The sequence below is a fragment of the Cervus canadensis genome, chromosome 6 (assembly GCF_019320065.1).
Source record: "Cervus canadensis isolate Bull #8, Minnesota chromosome 6, ASM1932006v1, whole genome shotgun sequence".
NCBI classification, from domain to species: Eukaryota; Metazoa; Chordata; class Mammalia; order Artiodactyla; family Cervidae; genus Cervus; species Cervus canadensis.
Window position 1 is genome coordinate 79,694,140 of NC_057391.1, and position 6,000 is coordinate 79,700,139.

Here is a 6,000-nt window from a genome sequence, read left to right on the forward strand (position 1 = left end):
CTGTAGGGTAACAGCCCCAGCCACAGGGAAAGAAAGTGGCTTTTCTTTCTTCTCCCTAAATTTTCAGTGGATTTCCTGGACTTGAAGTGTGAGGGTAGGGGTGGTTTCAGGGCACTAATGTTAAAAGTATAGTTCTGGAACCATGTTTAAATCCTGGCCTTCACCTAGTAGTATGGTTTTGCAGGAGCTGACAGGCAACTTTAAATGCCTACACTCCCTTCCCTTGATTATTAACAATGTGTATGTGATTTGCCCTCCTCCCTTCCTCTTTCCATATTTCTCTTTCCACCACTTTCTGTAAATAGCATGTTCCATGACAGTTGAAGGAATCTCCCATTAATCAAGCTGGAGAGTCAGGCTTCTCTAGAGATTCTGGGGCTGATCTTGAGGGATAAAAGGCAGAAGCAACAGAAATTTTGGGACCAATAAATGACCAAGTGAAACTGCAAACCACATGTTTCAAAAGACACAAAGATGACTTCCTCTTTAAATTCTTGTTAGTAGGAGAATCTAACAAAAGGGGACTAGAGACGTAACATAACATAACATAAGCCATAGGCTTATGTTATGGAGGGAGATGTGATATACTATGATGTGAAGATTAGAAAAGAATTCAGATAGTGGCCTTTGATATGGGTCTGAGCAGAGAGGATCTCTCTTTTTCTAAATCTAAAGTAATAAAAATTCATAGAAAACTTGGAAAATAGAGAAAACTATTCAGCAGAAAAGGAACTGCATATAATCCATTCACTAGAAACTAACGCACTTAACGTGTCAGAATATTTCCATTTTCCTCTAGGCTTTTTGTTGTGTGTATTGAGTTTTTACTCAAGTGTACATCCTTTTTATTTTAATATCATATGGTGATTATTTTACCATGTTATTATTATATTCTTCAAACACATGACTTTTTAAAAACAGTGATATGTATTCTACTGATTGGTGCTACCACCCTTCATTTAATCAATCCTCTGTTGTCAGCCCTCGACATTGTTGATAGTTTTTCTTTATAAAGTCTGTTCTGAGATGAAGGGACATACACATGTATGTCTTTGTGTATCTTAAAGAAACTGATTGTTTCTTTAAGAGAGATTCTTTGAAAGGAAATTACTATGCATACCAGAAATGACCAGCTGCGCCATCAAGGACACTGGATGAAACAGCCATGTTACCAACATTGGTGCAATATGTGTGTATGTATACCTTTGTGTCTAATCCTTTATAATTTTATAAGTTTTATGGTTTGAAAAGATACTCTCATATTACTGTACTTTTGTTGTTGTTGCTGTTAGTGAAGTTGAATATCTCCCCCTCTTATTGGGAAAATATCTGTATTCCTTTTAAACTACATTTCCCATTCCTTCAGAATGTTCTCCTATTCCTTCATGACCTACAGCACCATTTGATTATGTATTACAGAAGTAATTCTCATATATGTTGACCACATCACATCATCTTGTTATCTGCCATTTAAATTATGTGTATGTGTGTGAATATATGTATGTGTTAAGTTTTGCAAGGTGAGTTGATGATGGAAGGTGGAAATGATAAGAAATATGTATCTGCCTGTACCTTTCTCCCAACTTCCAGCACAGAGTTCCTAAAACTCTTGTAAATACCTAAGTGATAGCAGCACTAGCAGCATCTTTTGTTCTACTGAGGTGACTCTAGGTGGGCTCCTGGATGGGGACTGCGTGGGCACTAGTAACCAGAAAGACCAACCCATGATTAGAAGCTTGGAATTTTCAGCTGTCTCTCCCAATTTTCCAGAGAGACAAGGGGCCAGAAACTTAGTTAATAATTGAGCATGCCTATGAGAGGAAAGGGCCTCCCTGGTAGCTCAGCTAGTAAAGAATCCTCCTGCAATGCAGGAGACCCTGGTTTGATTCCTAGGTCGAGAAGTGCTCCTGGAGAAGGGGTAGGCTACCCACTCCAGTATTCTTGGGCTTCCAAGGTGGCTCAGACAATAAATAATCTGCTCGCAATATGGGAGACCTGGGTTAGATCCCTGGTTTGGGAAGATCCTCTGGAGAAGGGCATGGCAACCCAGTCTAGTATTCTTGCCTGGAAAATCTCCATGGACAGAGGAGCCTGGCAAGCCACAGTCCATGGGGTTGCAAAGAGTTGGACACGACATAGCAACTAAGCATATGTGAGGAAGCCTCCACAAAAATCCCAATAGAACAGGGTTTGGAGAGCTTTCAGTTTGGAGAACACATCCACACTGGTAGGGAGACATACCTCAGCTCCACAGGGACAAAAGCTCCTACACTGGGACTCTCCCAGACCTCGCCCAATGGAACTCTTCATCTGGCTGTTCTTCTGTATCCTTTATCATATTCTTCAATAAGGTAGTTGATGTAAGGGTTTCCCTGAGTTTGGTAAGCTGCTCTGGCAAATCAGTAGAACCTGAGGAAGGGGTTGTAGAAACCTCGGATTTATAGCCTAATCACACAGAGATTGTGGGTAACCTGGGGAGCTACTACTTGCAATTGGCAGCTGGGGTGGGGTGAGAGCAGTTTTGTGGGACTGAGACCTTAACCTCAGGGAACTGACACCATCTCCAGGTAGACAGTGTTAGAACTGAATTAAATTCTAGGACATCAGATGGTTGTCTCAAAGATTTACACTACACATATGGTGACCAGAAGTGTCAGAAGTGCAGTGTTCTGAGTAGTAAAGGAGTCACACAGAAAAGAGACACAGGAGGAGAACAGTAGGTTTTTCCTAAGATACACAAGGCATTTTAGGAAGTGGAAATGATTGCTGAGATACACAATGCAGTTGATGAGCTCAAAAACAAAATAGACATGGCTAGTAGTCAAATTAGGATTCATTAGAAGACTTAAGAAATCTCTCACAACTTCCAGAAATAAAAGGTAGGATATATATGAGAAAAAAATTAAGGCATAGAAGATTGTAAACTACAATCTGTTCCAGTAGTAGCAATGGTCTTGGTTTTGCATTAACAAATATACAAAACAGAATAGGCTTCATCAAGCACCAAGTTTACTTAGATTTAAAAACTCAGGATAAGAGAAAACACAAGCACAGTATAAAGTCATCATGCTCTCAGGAAGCATGTGCTCACACAAGATGAGGCTGAGTATTGTGTAGACAACTTTTGGCTTCAGATTAAAAGGCTGTATACAGAAATGAATAGAAAGCCATTAAAAATTTCCAACGGTGAACTGAAGAATTAATACTAACAAACAAGAGCCTGGCTTTTACTCTTGGCCACTATAAGGCTTCCCAGTGGCTCAATGGTAAAGAACCTGCTCGTCAGTGCAGGAGACGCAGGAGACTCCAGTTCAATAGTGGATCAGGAAGATCTCCTGGGAAGAGGGCGTAGCAACCCACTCCAGTATTCTTGCTGGTAAAATCCCATGGACAGAGGATCCTGGTGGGTTAGAGACCATGGGGTTGCAAACAGTCAGACACAGCTGAGCAACCCTGGCAAACTAATATACTGCAAATTGATCTACAGATTCAATCTAACCTCCATCAAAATTCCAGCAAGTTTCTTTGCAGAAATTGGTAAGTTGATCTTAAAATTCCTATGGAAACTCAAGAAACCCACAATCTTGACAAAGAATAATAAAACTGGAAAATGCACAATGACCAATTTTAAAATAATTAAAATAATGTGGTACATGCATAAGAATAGACCAAAAAATCAATGGAATAGAAATGAGATTCCAGAAATAAATCCTGACATTTACCACACTTACAGTCAATTGATTTTTGACAAGAAAATTCAAGGGAGAAAGAATGGTCTTTTCAACAAATTGTGTTGACACAATATAATATCCATATGAAAAGAATTAATTTCAATCCTACCTCATAGCAAACACAAGAATGAACTCAAAATTGATTAAAGCTGTAAATGTAAGAGCTCAAATTATAGAATTATTTGAAGAAGATACAGAAGCAAATCTTTGTAACTTTGGGTTAGATAATGGTTTGACATCAAAGCATAAGCAAAAACAGAAAAAATAAATGAACTGGACATCAAATTTGAAAACCTTTATGCACCAAAGGATACTGTTAGCTAGTTAGAATAGGAAAAAGGAGTCCAGAATGGCGGTGGCTAAAAGACAAGGAAGGGGAAAGCCCATGAAAATAAAACAAAGGAAGGTCCAAGGACTGGAGTGGGGACCTCAGGTAGAACAAACAGCACTCCTGGCTAGCCCAATTTACAAACAGTAGGCCCAGGGGGAGGAAAAAACATATAAAAAGAGAAGCCAAAGGGCTGGGGGTCTCTCTTCTGCGCACACGCTCTCTCTCTCTCTCTCTGGGGGTCTCTCTTCTGCGCGCACGCTCTCTCTCTCTCTCGCTCTCTCTCTCGCTCTCTCTCTCTCTCTCTCTCTCGCTCGCTCTCTCTCTCGCTGTCTCGCTCGCTCTCTCTCTCGCTCTCTCTCTCTCTCTCGCTCGCTCTCTCTCTCGCTCTCTCTCTCTCTCGCTCTCTCTCTCTCTCTCTCGCTCGCTCTCTCGCTCGCTCTCTCGCTCGCTCTCTCGCTCGCTCTCTCTCTCGCTCTCGCCTCGCTCTCTCGCTGCTCTCGTCGCTCGCTCTCATTCTCCCAGTTCTGCTTCCCTCTTCCCCTCTGACACTCGCTCGCTCTCTCTCTCTCTCTCTGCTCTCTTCGCGTCGCTCTCTCTCTCGCTCTCTCATCTCTCACGCTCTCGAAGTATGAGTAATCACCTGACTTTCATGAGAGCCCTCAAACATCTCTCACGCATACCAAAAATCCAACCCCCTCTCCCTCCTTGCCTACCTCCTCTTCTACGTCAATCTGCCGCCCATTCCAGGTGTGTCACATATCTACTCAAGAAGTCGCTCATTCTCTCCTCTCTCTCTCTTTCTCCTCTGACACGTCTTTGTGGGTCGAGTGCTCTCTTCTCGGGCGGGCGCCTCGTCCCTTCTACTGAGTCTTTATGCGGTCGGCAGTGCCCTCAACGCCTCGGGATGTATTTTCCCTTTTTTTCTAAAATCAAACTGAGAGATCCTGTAACACTTGATCCTGATGCGGAAGATGCAGTGCAGCTAGCTTAGTGAATCACGAGTTGCAGTGTCAAGAGCTGAGAGCATATTTCTGTCCAAGGATCTACTAAAGGCGTCCATTGTTGCCAGCACTGCGATTATTCCTAATAATGTGTTTGTGCAACCAAGAACAGAATCTTACCATTAGAATGAGGAAGAACTCTCCCCTCTTGCTCATACCATGCAATAAAATGCTTTATTTTAAACTACAAAATTCCGACTTATTACTTGCAGAATCCGGGTTATATATACTTTTTTCCATTCCCCTTTCAGCTTGTAAGTACACATTTGGTCTTCTCCAGGAATATTTTGTTCTGAGGGAAGTTCCAAAGAAGCTTGATCTTCTCAATGGGATATGTGTTTCATGTGGTTTCTCTTCCTTTTCAAACGCACAGGGTGCCAAAGCTTGCTTTCTGCGGGACATTCCTTTCTCGGCCATCTACTTCCCGTGCTACGCTCATGTGAAGGCAGCCCTTGCAAGTGAAGATGGGCAGATTAGCCCTGGAAGTCTGCTCTTAGCTGGCGCCATAGCTGGTGAGTGTCCTTGGAGCTCTGCCCCCACCCAGGCCCCTGAGCCGGGGTCTTTGCTTATGGTTATTGATGTGAGATGGCCAGAGATTGCTTTGAAGCGCTCCTGAAAAGAAAGGGAAAGAAATGAATCTTACTTCAGGCAGATCTGGCTATTAGACAAACTTAATTTGTTAACCACCTCCCCGCCAACCACCACCACCCAAAAAAACAATCAAACAAAAAGGGCTCGTTAAAAATCGGTGCATTTTGTAACATTGTCAGATTCCAATTCAAGCTCATATCCTTTCTTAGTTTCACTTACTACTGTAAGAACAAGAACTATTCAGGCAAACTTTTTTTTTAAAGTGTTAATGCTTGTGCCTTAAAGGTGTCTAACCGAAATAATACATAAAAGCTCGTCCAGAAAATTTAAGCAATAGTTACTCTCA